General features: G+C 39.4%; 1 protein-coding gene and 1 long non-coding RNA gene across 3 annotated transcripts in view; one reads left to right on the forward strand and one right to left on the reverse strand.

Moving 5' to 3' along the window:
* Positions 1 to 17,255, reverse strand: part of LOC115694186 (disease resistance protein At4g27190-like) — a 105,338-nt gene that overhangs the window by 57,728 nt on the left and 30,355 nt on the right. The window lies entirely within an intron of this gene.
* The window catches only part of LOC130139655 (uncharacterized), a 77,198-nt gene that overhangs the window by 10,781 nt on the left and 49,162 nt on the right, over positions 1 to 17,255 (forward strand). The window lies entirely within an intron of this gene.

Here is a 17,255-nt window from a genome sequence, read left to right on the forward strand (position 1 = left end):
CGCCCAGGCTCTAGAAAAAGCTGGGTTGTCACACAAATACCATCCATTAGATTACTTGAACTTCGGGAAAATTACTAAAAAAGTCCTAAACCTTTTGCAATTATGCCAATTCAGTCTTAAACCTTTTTTTTTTGGCCAATTTAGTCCTAAACCTTTTGCAAACCAGCCAATTCAGTCTTTTTAGCCGGTCGACGCTGACATGGCCGCCGGCCGGCTGACGTGGTGCGGGCCAGCGTCCACGTGGCAATATTTTAATATTTTTTATTATTTTCGAATTTTTTTCCTTTTTTCTTTTTTTTTTCTTTTCCTTCTCCCCCCTGGCTTGTCCGGCCAGGGGGGAGGCTCGCCGGTGAGGGTCCAGCTCCGGCGAGGCGAGCTTGAGCACTTCTTCTAGTCACAATAACATATATATATATCAAAAAGTTATCTCTCTTGAAAAATAGTTCAAACTGAAGGAGGCTTTGATTGAGCACTTCTTCTCCAGACAGATAAATTGCCTCTTTGTTAGGAGTGTTGAGTTTAAAAATTGTATTTACTCAAATGAAAACATACATGACCGAGAAAAATTTCAATACGGCCAGGTGCGTATATTAAACCTGCCTATTATAATAGAGCATGTATTTTCTAATATTAAGGGAGAGTGATTCTTTTTCTTACTGCTTTTCGAAAATATTTACTAAGTGGTTCGCGGAAATCTTCTTCTCCCTAAGGTCGCGCCACCGCTCCGCCGCGGCGCGCGCGCCGCCGTCCGCCCGCCGCCGCCGGTCTCGGCCGCGCCGGGGCCCCGCGCGCCGCCGGCGAAAATATCACGAGAACTCGAAAATATTTTGCACTTGATTATCACGAGAATGCATGATTAGGATTTTACACGACATGCCCAGGAGACAAACCAGAGCAGTGCATAGTGAAGGAATTAGTCACAACCTTCGTGGGAAGTGTACAAGAGAATGCAGAAAACATAATATCATATTTACCGGACACGTTATTCTATATTGCCAGACACCGTTTTCCATTGCAATAGTCACAAACTTTGTGGCTACACCACATAAATATTAGTAGCATTCCACCTCACTTCGTTCGCTGCCCGAACGAATCTGGTCGATGAAAGCGTCAAACGAATCATCTACCCGACAACGTTGGACTGGCTCTACCAGTAGTCTCAGTCCCGAGCTGCGCCTTGGTTCGGCTCTGTTCCGCAGCTGTCTACATACAAGACTTTCAAGAGTGGGGGAATTCCACAGTGTATTTCTCAGGTATGAAGCTCCTGAATTTCGGCAAATTTATGAGGCCAAGCTTAGTTAACTTGGAGAAGGTGATTGTCGTACCGGTTGCTTCTTTACATTCTCCATGGCCAGCAATTTAGTTCCACATTTTCACAATCCTGCACCTGCAGCATTCCGACTTGCCCGAGAAATTTGGCTGTGAGGGTTGGAAAAAGTATTTCCAAATGTGGGCAATGCAAAGCCCTCATGAACATAAAGTTTGGAAATGGGACGTTTGGGGGGCCATCTTACTGCCAAATGCGTCTCAAGTTTTCCAGAGAGCTCAAATCGAGGTGCCTCAATTTATTGCTCTTTGTAACTGTTCCATCACTTTCGTATATGATCTTGACCAAACGAAATGATTCCACTAAAAGGCTCTTAAGACAACACTACAACCTCTTCCACATATGGGATGGGGCAATACGTTGGAGATTGTCACAGTATCCCAAATAAAGGCTATCCAATTTGCAAAAGGAATCGATGGAATTTGATTGTTCCATAGCTCTTTGCATTGAATGCCTCTAATTACTAGTTCTCTTAAATTGGGAAATGTAACCTGCTCAAGGATAAAGTGAGAAAAGAAGATAGTAGTCCCTATCAGATTACAGCCAACTGTACCTTTTCATTTACCTTTCATTTCAAGCCACATTCAATTTCAATCTAGATTTTCAATCTCGATTTTCATTTAATTTCTCATAGCATTCTTTTCCATTTCATGATATTAAATTTAATTAGAGCTTTGTAATTTGGATGAATTACCACCCTTCAATGTCTCACTTAAAAAAATAACTTGACAGTCTTTTGTTACACAACAAAATCCCCCGTCTCCCCCTTTAAGGCCAATGGAAATATTAATCTCTTTCGTTACTAATTTATTTTTTCGATTGTCAGATTTAATTAATCAATTTAATTTTTGTGATGAAGCTTCATAAATCACCATATTGATATTTTAAATAGAAATACTATTCAGATGAATTTCATGAACTCTCTCTCTCTCTCTCTCTCTCTCTCTCTCTCTCTCTCTCTCGCAAGGAATTAATACTAAATGAAGTTACATGCTGTATTTGAGAAGTTACACACGTTTAAACAAGAGAGGAAACGTTGAAAATATTTAAGCAACATAAAACGCAATGTTAAGTAGTAAGGATGGGGATCTTTTATCAAACAAGGGTTTGCAATAATCAATAAGAATAAATAAATAATTTGGCACAAGTATGCCAAAATGAATCGGCATGGACATCCAAATTTCTAAAAGCAAATTTATCCTCGTTAACAAGTGTAGCCACGCAACATGTATAACTAATTTTCATTGACTAATTATATAGAGATTATCTCTATTGAAAGATAGTTCAAAAGAATAATGTAACCTTAAAAAATCATTCAATAAAATGGGGGGCTTTTTATTGTGTACTTTTTCTCGATACAAATAAATTGCTTTGGGAAAATCCACAAAATAACGGCTTTCATTGGCAAGTTGGACCCATGGGATGGCCAATGGCCCAATACAACTCTCTTGAGCACAGGCTCTATAGCAATCTTGACACCATCTTTAAAAATTGACATTCACAACCCCAAATTCGCGGTAATTAAGCTAATGTTTACATTTAGCATTGTAATAGCATGGATACATTATTTTCCGATCACGAGATCTATTTGGCATGATCTACATTGCAAAGTTGAGATGACATTTGATACTCTCGTTTCAGTTCAAAGGAAGCAAAAAAGAGAATTTATGCATGTAGCACGACCACCTATCAATTTTTCAGGCTGTGACGACTGAAGCAGAGTCAGAGCAATTCAGAGGCAAGTGTCTTTGATAAGTTACCCATTGCAACCAATGAATGATTAATATCGCCTCATCATTGTGCACTGATATATTCAACTATAAACAAATCTACCTGGAGTTGCTTTTATATTACCCAATTCCTACATTTATTCCCAAAGCAAGGAGCACGGAGGTATGATTTGACTTCACAGAAATGCATCTACTATACATCTTTGCCACAATTTTTCAGTCATTTAGTCCATACATCATCTAAATCCATAAGCTCAACTGTCCAATATCTCTACGATTTGTGACCCTGCAACACTTGTTTTGTCGAACTTACTAAATCATTAGGTGACAAGTATGAAAATGGAGTAATTACTCAGAGACCACCACCAGTTCAGTATGGGAGGCCGGGAGGTAGAACGCGTGATAGCAATAGAAATCATGACCAACCTAGATATGACCGACAAGGAGTTCAAGTGCCAAATAGACAAGGGAGCCCTCGATATTGGTTATCACGGACCTATGCAGCAGGATGCTCCACAAAATTATTCTCCCCAGCAAAATTATGGTCCCCCGGGGCAAGGTGAAAGAAGAAATCCCATGCCAATGAGCAATATGGATTAAGCCACCGGCGGAAGGGCCCCATATCAAGGACAGAGAAGAGATCCGGTGCCTTCATATCAGGTAAATTACAATCAACAGGGTCATAACAACTACTACTATCAGCAAACGGAGAGACCTGCCCCAAGGAGATAGATGGAGCTCTGCACCGCCAGTGCAGAATGATTATAGGAGAGACAATCGGAAATATGCACCTACTTATGGCAATATCAAGCATCCATCTCATCGATTTAATCATGCACATGCAATATCACTTATCCATGGGCAATCAAAAAGGCAACCAAACTAAGACAAAATCCATCTAATTCATGCTTATTCCACAAATTCCAGCACACGTTCAGAATTGTAATAGAGCATCCAAGACTGCAAATCGTCATTGTTTGATGACTAATTGACATGAATTGAAGCTGTATCTTCCTACAAGCGTATATGAGTCTACCTGATCAAAATGGCACGAATCCAAGACCAAATTAATACCGAATTTAAAAAAAGCAATCAAGGTCAGCATGCAATACTTCAATGCTACCATATTCAAGTTCGGTTATGGCCATAATTCTCGCAAAATTGGCACGAGATTGACCATATTAGTTTCCTAGCATGAACATATATGATCCCATAAGCAAACTAGCCTCAAGATGGAATCAAAAGCACACCAAATCAGAGATATCAAGACACAGTTAGCATACACGGATCGATTTCCAGTAGAATTTAATTCATTCATGACATAATTTCTTTTCAAGCGAACATGGAATTCACCGTAACACAACCTTATATCACTACACATGCTTACTTGAGTGGAATAGCATAAAAGCAAGGATGAATTGACATCAGCTCAGAGCCGCAACAGTCACGAATCAGCATGTATTGACAAGGTTCCAGCAGATTCAAACAAGTTTGAAATTGAATACCTATGATTTTTTTTTATGAAGAAACAGAACTCAAGTACGCTTATATGACCAGAATAGATCAACAATCTAGTAAAGAAGGAAATTCTCGGCCAAGAACTGGATCAAAATACACACTGATTCAGTACAGGAATTTCATCAAACAGGTGGTATGCATTTCGGCCAAGGAGCACCAGATCAAATCATCAATACAGCGTGAATAACAACCGATTTTCACACAGACGGTGGCAGTAGCTGTCAGCATCTGCTTCGTAAATAAAGCAATTGAAAACAGAGCAAATGTGGTTTAGTTGAAGGAAGAATGATTAGCTATAGCGATTGACATCGGACATGAGTAAGGAGACAACAGAAGCAACGTCAAGGAATGGAATCATCGAAGCAGGCAGCCATGACCGACGTTCGAGCACTTCAGCATTACAGACCTTCTTGGCGGCGGCGGAACTGTTGGCGATCGGGAAGCGGTGACGATCATCAGCAACGAAGCGAGGAGGAAAGGATTCGATCGAAATCACCGAGAGAGTGACTTGCAGATGCTCAGAAAATCACCCGAGTTCCTTTGATCGATGCTCTCTGTTCTTGCCCCCCTCTCAGCGTGCCATATCATGTGGTGGCCAGAGATGGAGGTGCGGTGGTGGCTGTTGGTGGATGGAGGGCGACGGAGAGGACAATGAAGATCAAAAGGAATCGCCGAGGGCTAGAGAGAATTTGCCCCCTCCCCTCTGCAGAGCGCGCCGAGCCTTAGCTTCGGCCACGGTTGAACCCATTATCACTTTTCCCTTTCTTCAAACTTGTTCAGCCAAGTGAAGAGATAGAGCGAGCGAGAGAGAGAGAGAGAGAGATTTAGCAAAGAGAATATTGCAGAGAGAGAGAGAGAGAATAGGTCAACCAAGAGACAGAATAATGGGTGTGAGTTGTCCGATGGAGAGGAAATTCATTCAGCGAGAGTTTTTTCTGGAGAGCCCCTCGAGCGATTGAACGATTAATCGGGAATGGATAATCTGGTCGCGGAGGAGATTGAACGATTCCGGTGGATTGAACGATTCCTAGGGGGAAATGTTAGTCAGTTGAGTAAAATTTGGCTGCTAATATCTCGGGAGATTTTCGCTGACAATAACCTCCGTCTCTTCTCCATCTATAAATAGAGGAACAGGGGAAGGCTTGAGCTTTCACGGAGGAGAAAGAAAAAGAAGTAGAGTAAGAGTGACACAGAGAGAACAAGAAGTAGTGAGAGAGGGAAAGAGACAGCAAGAAGTAATACTCCCCGAGTGGGTTTTGTCATGCTATTACCTTGACCACATTGTGCGGTCCCCTCGATCTCACTCGTGCTGCTCGACCCTTTTGACGTTGGTGGTCTTGCCTACACATCCGGACAAGTCGCTCGTTGCCTTCCCCGATGCCGGCTCAACACCACAGCACACTCAAATTCCCCGACGCCAGCTCAACATCTAGACCGGGAGGTGCTTCTCCGGCGATGCCCGGTGCTTGAACTTCTCCTCGAAGTAGTCACCGGCACAGCCGGGGGCATCGAGACTGGATTCGACCGCCGAAGGCAAGATTGGATGCAGGTTCAAGAACGGAAATGCGAAGGAGAGGATTGCGGCTCAAGCCACCACCGGCAATACCGCCATTGGGCCGTCGGAGAGAGAAGAGAAGCTGGCAAGATACTATACACAAGAGCCTTATAATGGTGGCCATACTACTGGCCACCACGGGGACAAGGTGTGGCAGGATGATATGAAGGGTATGGCCACCACGGGGACAAGGTGTGCCAGGATGATATGAAGGATGGCCAAATTGCGGGTACCTCCGTCATGGCCCACAAGTTCCCCAACCAATATAAGTTTTTCGTAATATGCAATGCAATAAGTTTTATTGGGTCCCTCAGTGTGATTTTCACGAGGATCGCCATGTGGACGATGTGGGTTGCCTTTATCTCGGCAACAGTGACTTTTGCGGTACCCATTTTAGTATTGACCCCGGACGACAAAAACAATATAGCATATCGAAGAGTTGCGGTTGCAGTGCTGGCATGGGCCGCACTGATGGCGCTTCTTTTGGTGGGTCAGTTTTTGTTTACCATCTGGAAATTTTTACAAAGAGTTAATTTCATTCCGAAATTATTACAAGTCATGAGTCTCGTATACGAATTTCCAAAGTTAATTTCATTCTGTTTTGTATATTTTGTGCTTTTCTTTTGTTCCCAAGACCCAAATCTTGATTGATCCTTTCATGCATAAGTCACTTGTGTGGACTTAAACGTGGCTTTTCATAGACTTATGTTCGGGCTGTCTGTTGAAGCAAGGTATAACTCAAACTTTTCACGATCAAGAATTGCAATATATAAAAGAATGTCTCCCTCATCAATTGAGATCGAGTCGAGTCGAATAATTGAGAATAGATCCCAAACTTGACTCGCTTTGCTTTACACAATTAAGGAATTCAATTGGAGATTTTTACCTTTGAAATCTTATGGAAAAAATTGAGTGCACATGTATTTTCTAGAATTGAAAATTTTTACGGGACCTTCCGTTGAAAATTGTCATATGAAAATTGTCATATGGATTGAGTAATCTATTATTCGTTCGACAGCTTATTTGGTTTATGGGCCTTTTTTCCCCTCTTTACTTAGGAATGTCATAGTTGAGGCTTTATATTACCCGATTCGTACATTGATCCCCAAACATGGGAATTTGTACTATATTAGTCCTAAACCTTTCATGTATTGAGCTAAAGATTACCGTATGATATGAATTTGTCATGTCAATTAATGCCTGATAATAATTATGCAAACGAATTTAACATGTTTAGCATTTATTCTTCTAAATTTAATCTGGAAATGTCTGTTTTTTTTTGGTCGAGTCTAGAAATGTCTGTTTGACTAGTTGAGTTTTTCAAGTTAAAACGTCCTTCTCCCTAAATCATTACACACGATATACACTACAATATTTTTGACAAAAATTATATCACTCAAATGTCCGATTATTTCAGAGAAAATTATCCAAAAAATCCTATACCTATTGTACAATAGCTAATTCAGTCATAAACTTTTCAATCGTGCCAAGTTAGTCCTAAAACTTTTGAATATTTACCAATTTAATGAATTACCAATATAGTCTATCCTACTAATTTTGACTGGAAATCGTTGTTAGTGCTGGTTGTCCTATGTGGCGCAATCGACATTGATGTAAATAATTTTATAATTTTTCAAAAGAATTTTTCATTTCTTTATTTCTTTTCTTTTATTTTTTTTCTTCATAGGGCCAGCATGAGTAGGGCCACAAAGCCCTCACCAGCCACTGGGGGCGAAGGTCGTGGCTCTCGCGCAAATCTTGGCAAGGGTTGCAACGACCTCACCGGCCATAGCGACGACAAGCGCGAGCACCGTGACGCCCTTGCTGTGGCCCTTGAGGGCCTAGGCAAGAGCTCACAACGCCCTCACCAGCCACAGCGTGGGCTCACGAGCCCTCCCCCAAATCGGGCAAGGGCTTCGCAACCCTCGGCCACTGGCTGGCGATCCCGCAGGCCTTGTGAAAAAAAAAATGAAAAATTATCCACGTTAACACCAGCGGCCCCATGTAAGATGGTCGGTGTTGACTCCTCTATGTCAGCGATATCTGGCCAAAATTAGACGGAAGGGCTACATTGGTAATTCATTAAAAGGTACATGTCTAAATTGGCAAATCCTCAAAAAGGTTAGGACTAAATTGGCACAATTTAAAGGTTTATGATTGAATTTTGGAAAATTTTCTAAAGGTTTAGGACTAAATTGACACAAATGAAAGGTGTAGGATAGAATTGGCCGCCGTACAATAGGTTTAGGATTTTTTGGATAATTTTCTCTAAAATAATCAGATATTTGAGTGACATAATGTTTGTCAAAAATATTAAGTGCATATCACGTGTAATGTTTTAGGAAGAAGGACGTTCTTACTTGAAAAACTCAACAGGTCAAATGGACATTTCCAGCCGAAATTTAGAAAGATAATAGTTAAATATACAAAATTCTTCAAGAAATTATCACATTGACATGACATATACAAATCAGACAGTAATTTTTTCCAATCTGGACATCCACATTGAAAATATTTCATCCACATCGTACTTTGACGCTATAGACATTGGCTAAATTTTTCCACGGTAGAGTCCATGTAAGGGTCTAAGATGACTAAGTTTTGTCCACCATATAACTCAGGCACTGTCTGATAGCCACATCAGTGTATTCGGCCCAAATTTGGTGTCCGATGGACATGACTATTATAAGATTTTTTAAAAGTAGAATAATTTGATTAGACAAATTAAGATTACATAGAGTTAATTAGAAAAAAAAACGTGAAAATAATATGACGAGACGAGACGGTTATAGAATATCTATGGACACAGATAGTGAACACCATCGTAAGAAATGGGCCAACAAAATCTTCATGGGCCTATACCGAGCGACGCTAACAACCCCAGGTTAACTACGATACATGAGCCAGCCTCGTCTCTGTCCTTTAGTTTTACCCAATAAAGAAGACAATGTGTGGGCACAAAATTGATTTCGGACCTATTCAGTGTTGTTGTTGGGATTTGGATCGAGGGAGGACAAAATTTATCCATGAAACATGGAGTCAAAATAATGTGTATTGTACCCATTAATAAGTAAAAACATTACAAATCCCGAATTGAAAATTTTGTGAATTGTGTTCTTAGAATTTTCTATACTAACTTAAATGGTTATTCGAACAAAATATGGTGGCACCTCAAGGAAATGGACGAAAATCTCTAGTTGTTTTTCTAAAAAAAAAAAGTAGATCATTATTGTTTGACAGAACAAGATGAGTATTTTACTTATCAAGTCTTTTCACGGAGCCTTATTCCCTTAAAAACCCAACTTTAAATCAATTTTCAGTTCTGCCCCGAGCCCTTTTTTGTCTTAAAAAATCACCACATTTCATACTAGTCCCAAATCTGTCTTGCGTCTAAAAATTGCCATTGCTCTCTTTAAAATTGTCAATATCAAGAGGCTAATGTTTATTCCATACGAAGGTGAGGATGACGATGAAGATGCAGATTCTGATAATTAACATCTAACAAGCCGTAATGTTGATAAGTTTGAATAAACTTGTGGTGACTTTTGGATGAAGGGCAAATTTAGAACTATAGTAAAAGTTGGTGATTTTTTTAGACAAAAAAAATGATCACGACAGAATTTAAATTGTACAAAAAATTGGAAGCTTTTTAAGGGAATTAAGCCCTTTTCATGGTCCTTCTCTACGATCAATTTTATGATAAATAGATCCTTTTAGGTGGGTTTTTGAATGCAAGATTGTTTCTTGGCAAGGTGAAATGTAAATCCTGTGTTTCTTTTCTTCTGGTCTTGTCATCATTTTTCATGGGTTTTGGTTGCTTTCAGACATCATGGTTGGTGGGCCCAGATGGGCCCATTATTAGATCGCATCGTGTCGTGTCGTTTCTCAGTTCTTATGGTTCAGCCCAGTCTGAAAGGTGCAGAGTGGGCCCATCTTTGTTGTCATCAACCCAAGGCAGTTGCATTTAGTACACATCATCCTCTTTTATACGTCGAGGTTGTTTCTGAGCTTTCAATTTAATTGGTCTTATGATTTTTTTTCTTATGGGTCTTTCGAATTTTCTTTAGTTTGATAAATATTTACATGGAAAAGATAAAAGAGTTTTATCTGCTGGGTCTTTTATACTTTGAAAGAAAAGCCCCGGTTCCAAAAGAAAAGCCCTTAATCTTCATCATATCGAATCCATTCTTTTACGCGGAATCGAATCAAACACTGAAAAAAAAAAGGGCTTTCTCTGGTAATGACAGATGCTTTGCTACATTTTCAATTAGAAGAAAATCCACACGAGAGGAGAAACTCCAAGAGTGAAGCAACCCAGAAGCCCTTAATCACCTGCTGAGGTATATACTTTTTTTTTGTTTTTTATTGTTGGTAGAAAGGGCGAGGGATGACCAGCGAGCGACCCCGTCTGATTGCTATCATAAAAATCTCCGTGGTTGCTACAAAATGTCAGAGTAGAATCGTAACTTCTCCGCACCAATTGTAACCTAAAAATCCGAGATTGGCGAATTCGTTATCGAGCCCAATCAAAAAGCTGAGAGCTATAGAGTCTCTACATAAGCTATGCCGCAATTAGGCGATGTATCGTAAAGCACTACCACATGAATGTTAGCTTGTGACCTCGTGAAGACATGAAGACAGCTCGGACATATATGTCACCTGATAAAAAACAAACAAAAGAAGGCCAGACACATAGAGGGGTGAAGAAGTAGGAAGAAAGTGAGAGGAGAGAGAGTAACGGGAGAAAAGACAAAAAAAGAGATTGAGCCCCCCTCCTCATAACGACGTGCAGCGGTGCCGCATCAGACGCAGGGCCAGCGACTCCGCCAGTGGTGATAGTGAAGAAGTAGGGAAGTTTGCCAGAAACAAGGGATGACAAGCATTCTTTTTTTTTTTTTTGTGTCTGTGGATGACAAGCATTCCAACACAATAAAAATCGAGTTGATAAGATAATGGATGAGAGAGTAATCTCTAGTCAAACTTCGATCAAATCTTCCGGTACTTGAAAAAAAAAATGTCCTATAGCCCAAAACCATACGTGGAGGTCTTGGAGACGCAAGAAACTTTCCATACTTAAGATATGGTAAATGATGATTTTTTAAAATAATCAGTCTCCAAAATAACGCTCGAATCATAGATCCAAGCCTTAGGTTTCAGTATGGATAAAAAAAAAAAAACCGGTTCCATGATTTCGGGATTTTACCTAGCAATATTGGGCGCGTTCCAACAGCGCAATAATCACACGAATTAGACGTCGGACGGAAGGGATATGAGCCCGGAAAGACCTGAGTTTAAAAGAAATGCTAAACGGATGGTGTTTCCAATTTGACCACTCCATCATGTCTGTTATAACTGTAGTGTGCGATGAGGATGCCGGTCCCTCTCCCTTGTATACTGTAGAAAAAAACAACGCTAAACGGGTGGTGTTTCCAATCTGACTCAGTCATTGATCTTTCCCCTAGTTGATTCTCAGGTGGGGCAATGACCCCCGCTTTGGCTGATTCTCTGCAAGCCATGGTCGAGAACTCCACCGGCGGCTTCTTCGTTCACCATATCGGAGCTCAGGTCAGCTCAAAGTTCCTTTTGCCACTTTAAGCTTTGTTTAGTCGAATTAAGAATATTTAGCTGGCTTTTTCTATTGGATAATTTAGATCATCGATACAACTAGATCTTGGACAAACGGAGGTTTTTGGTCCTACATGGGAAAGAAAGATTGCCCCATTCAGAACCAATTTTAGTCGCATGAGTGCGTCATGCCCTACGTGCCCAATCTTTTATTGATTGCATAAAATTTCCTCCTCCGACCATAATATTAGTTCAGGATCACACGGGACTTTATTGCCAGACATGGGCTAATAAAGAATCGTTCTCGATCTCACCATTATTTTCTCGAGTATCGTGTCAAAATGATTTCTAAAAACTCTATACTTTATCAACTAAGACACCTTCGATGTAGCTTTTGTTGACCACACGTGCAAATTAATCAAACATAAGATAAAGAGAATATCTAACATTTTAGCGTTTATCAAAGAAATTTTAAGCAAGCGGTTGTGGCAATCAATTTGGCATTATACACAAAAGTATTGTATTTTTTGAGAATCGCCACTAATTCTATATAGAATAATTTCATTTTTTTTGTGGGAATTTGCAGGGCGCTCTGGGTATATCAGCAATTCCACTAGCTTCGTTGGTAGTTCTTGGTTTTGTAATTTATGAAGCGAGAACAGACGCTCTACATTCCGAGAAGAAACGGGTCAGCAAGCATTATTATTATTTTTTATTTTCGCAATGTGTTTCTCATGGTTATATCTTTATTTTTTGGCGAGAAGATAGAGCTTTCCGATTATCTACAAAAGTGACGTAACAACCACACGTCCACCATCGTTGCTCTAGCGCTACTCTCTCTCTCTCTCTCTTTCATGTGGCCGTGTGTCCCGCATTCAAACACCAACCTCGACTCATGTAAAACGAGCTTTGCCCTCTGTGTAACCCATTTCTTGTTGCGCGATTCAATTAAAGAAAGTTTATACACATTTCCAAAAGCACCTGCTCTGTCTTTGTCTCTGTCTCTATCTCTGTCTCTAAAACATAGAGTAGAATTAATGCTATACCTATCTTATATTTACTATACATTAATTTTTGTGTCACGAAAAATTCCTAAACCGGTACATCCGTGTGAAATTTACTATAAATTAATCTGCGTATCACAAAAAATCTCAAACTGTTACACCCGTACCATATTTAACTAAAATTGATATATTCGTGATAAATTTACAAAAATGTTAGGGCTTAAGTGGGGCAAAATTGTCACGGTGTACCTGTTTGTGCAAATCTAGCGCGAGTATACTAATTTGGGATTTTTAGTGATACAACAATTAGTTTGGGGTAGATGTGACATAGGTGTATTAATTTGAGATTTTTTGTAAAACGAAAATTAGTTTAAAATAAATATAATATGAATATACCAATATAAGAATTTTTTTTTGTAAAAACTTACAAAAAAAAAATTAGAAACTGATGTTAAGAGTTAACCTTGGTGGAGTTAAGTTGCTTTGTAGCCATCGTGGGTCACGTGGCTGTTACTAAGCTTAGTGTTATTAAACATACTTGATAAAGATGTCTAACTTTAAAAGTATAGAAAACAAGTGTCATGAAAAAGTTAGGCCCTTTAAAATAACTTGACAAGTATTCCGGAAATACTCTATAACATAATGCTCAGCCATCAGGAAGGTGAATTTATTTTTCACGAATGGAGTCGGGTTAGTTTTAAGCACATTTACAAAACTTAGGACTACACCACATGGGGAAATATTATAGCGGGCGGTCATCCAACAAAACAATTTATTCATTCAATTATCTGTCAGCCCTAGTAGATTGGCCTCCTATAGCTTATTTCTCGAATATTTGATTGTTGTCCAGAATCATTGGCTCGACGGCATGAGCTTAAGCATTTTTTAGTTATTCAATTAGAATTTCCTATTGTAAATAGATTTGTTCATATTACATCCTTGGTTATAATCTTTCTATGGTTGTAATGTTGAAAATGTAAAGGTAAGACGAGTGTTAGTTCCAATATTATGATATGGAAGACAGATTTTCCATTTGTTAAGTCAGAAAAAAAAAAAGGGAGAAAAGGGAGAATTGAGAGAGGCTCTCGGCCAAGGTGTGCTTCCATGGCTCGAATTTGCGGGCCTCTTTGATCAGTTGCACGACCATGACATGCAAAGAGTATATAAAAATGTTCACCCCCTATATCAATTGTACAGAAGATGGACAAAATTCGAAATCGGAAAATAACAGTAAAGCATTTATTTTATTCAAGTTCATGTATATACCTGTATACTTAGTAGAATCGAGACTAGAAAGGAATTGCTGAAAAGGCTGAAAGCATCACCTCAACGCGCGTGCTCAACCATATACGATTATATATTTTTTAGTCCCAAGTTTGTACAAATTGTTTTACGAATAATGGAGGTTTCACATCACATAAATAACTTATACAGTGTTTAACATCGCAAAACAATTTTCTAATCTTGTAAAAAGAGACACAAAATCTTAATACATGATTTTCACAGCTTATGAACTCTTCAATTTCACAAAATCATAATTATATGAGAAGCTCCACCTTGGGTTACGACCAAAATTCGGTCACTATTCTAAAAAAAGCAACCCACTAATTTGGTTGATCACCCAAAGCAAAAATAGTTTTAGTCGATGGTAAAACATACCAACACATATGATCTGAAATTTAAATAACTCGATATAATCAAATAGTCATCATGCACATATAAATATTGTACTGCCACAACGGAAGCTGTTTTTTTTTTTTTTACTAATTGTGAACATCATAATAATTCTAGCTAAAAAGGTATATATTCCATATGTAGCTTTGATATTCAGTTTGTATACCAAAAACAGGTAATGCAGGAGAAAATTAGAACATATTGATTAACGGAAGAAATTAGAAAAACCATCTTAGCCCTACGTAAAATATCTCGATGCACCATTGCAGAAGATGAAGAGGTTGTCTTGTTCATCCACTTTTTATCTTTATGCAAGCCATCTACATCTCATCTCTACTTCTTTGTTCTTATTATAGCTTGATGGGCCTCAGTGAAAGACAATGCTAATTAATGCCGAGTGCAAAAACATTAATTGATATATTTTTTCCTTTTAAGATATTGAGATATATGGAGTTTGTATAATGACAAAAATAACATTGGAATGTCGAGATACCATGTTTCCTGGGAAGAATTCATCATTGATACCAGAAAATCTCAGTATGAGTTAGATTTTCTTGTCCTGTGGAAGGGCACAACCATGAAATATATGGAAATTATTCTGAAGATTTTCACCTCATTTCAACTCTCCCATAGAAGAAATTGTTCTTTGTTTTTTATAAACTATGGTATTAATAAATTGTGGACGATACATGAGTAATCTATCAATGAAGGAATTATCCTAGGCTCAAATAGCATCAGAGAAAGCTATGCATTCATTGGACTGTCCATGTTGAGTGATCCAATGAAGAGAATGGTAGAGGAAAAGTTTTCCTGTGCGCCCATAAAAGTGGGAAATAGGACAGACACGGTGGGCTCTTTTTAAGAAGTTACACACATCTAAATAAGAGAGGAAAGGTTGAAAATATTTATGCAAGGGAAAACAAAACGTTTAAAGTAGTAAGGATGGGGATCTTTTGTCAAACAAGGATTTGTAATGATAAATAATTGGGCACAAGTATGCCAAAATGAATTGGCAAGGACATCCGAATTTCTAAAACCAAATTATCATCTCGCTAACAAGTGTAGTCAAGCAACGTTGAACTGTCCATGTTGATTGATGCAATGAAGAGAATGGTAGAATTTTTTTTTCGCGTGGGCACATGAAATGAATCCTCTTGGACGTGGGAATAAATGGAGGGAAATAAGAGGGACCCAAGATGGTCGGACCAGCTTTACATGAATGCGACCTATATTCATCCTAAGCCATGATTCGAAATTTTCATTTTTGTTCCTAAAATCATATTGTTAGGTTAATATCCTGTCAGTATTACTTTGCTTCGCAATAGAATATTTGTATTCTTCCACTATAATGGAGGAAAAACTCTACAGTAGAGAACAGAGGATACCGAGAGGGAGATAAGCTCAGAACTCCTTTGCAGTGAGTTATCTCTTTTTTACGATGGAGTGATTGCACTTCAACATCTGATAATTGTTCTCTTCTTCAAAGTTGTAGTGCGATGACATATCCATGGACTCGGCATTGCGATCCAAAACGTTATGGTGAAGGTAGAACAAAACAGAACAAAAGCGATCAACAAATCTAGAATGAATTGCAGTGGATTCTGGAATTAGATGAGGGAAGACGCAATTACCTGGCAGGCGTGGCTGATGTCAACAGAACACCGACACAGACCACCGACGAACTTTGAATTGGCGGTGAGGTATTTTCGGTTAGAGCGAAGATGGAGAATCTCGGAGCTTCGTAGTTAGCTCTGGTTCTTCCACTGGATTGACCGTAAATCGAAGGAAACATGTTGTCTTCTAGTGCTGCAACATAAAACCAGACATATCAGTAAAAAGGAAGAAAGAAAAAAAACCGAGAATCGAATCGGGAAAAGATGAGATTACAAACTAGTCAAGGAAGGAGAATGAAGATCCTATATGGCCCATAGCTACTGGACTTCGCTGAAGAGGAGGCACCGATCGCTAATGAAGAAAAGATCCGCGGCTTGAATGGCTGAGCAGAGGAGGCATCACGGCAGCAAGAGGATTGCTGGAATTAGAAATGATTGAAGCAAACACTGAAAATCATAAGAAACGAGACCGAGGACAACGATTGAAGCCTGATTCGAAGATTAAAACTAAGAGAAAGAAAATGCACTCAGCTTCGGCCATGGTCGAACCTATCGCTTTTCCCTTTCTTCAAACTTGTTCAGCCAAGTGAAGACATAGAGCGAGGGAGAGAGATTTAGTAAAGAGAAAATTGCGGGGAGAGAGAATCTGTCAACCAACAGAGAGAATGGGTGTGAGTTCTCCGATAGAGAGGGAATTCAGCAATTGAACGATTAATCAGGATTGGATAATCTGGTCGTGGTGGAGTTTGAGATTCCGGTGGATTGAACGATTCCTAAGGGGGAGATGTTAGTCAATTGAGTAAAAGTCTGCTACCATCTCGGGAGATTTTTGCTGACAATAACCTCCATCTCCATCTATAAATGGAGGAACAGAGGAAGGCTTGAGCTTTTACGGAGGACAACGAAAAAGCAGAGAGGGAGAGAGAGAGAACAAGAAATAGAGAGAGAGAGAGAGAGAGAGAGAGAGAGAGAGAGAGAGAGAGAGAGAGGGAAAGAGAGAGAGAGAGAGAGCAAGAAGTAGTGCTCCCTGGGTTTTGTCATGCTATTACCTTCTTGACCACATTGTGCAGTCGCCCCGATCTCACTCGTGCTGCTCGACCCAATGGTATAGTATTTCCATGAACCACCGTCATTTTTCAGTTACATATGCTAAATTTCTGCAGTTGCTCCTACTACTATTGAAAGAAAGCCAACCTACATTATCATGGACAGTTTACCACGCACACAGAGTTGGCGAGGGCTCTCATTCAAGTAGAAAACTCACCTCCA

Source organism: Syzygium oleosum, unplaced genomic scaffold (genome assembly GCF_021117445.2).
Source record: "Syzygium oleosum isolate NSW1041296 unplaced genomic scaffold, Sole_v2.1 Sole_v2.13, whole genome shotgun sequence".
NCBI lineage: Eukaryota > Viridiplantae > Streptophyta > Magnoliopsida > Myrtales > Myrtaceae > Syzygium > Syzygium oleosum.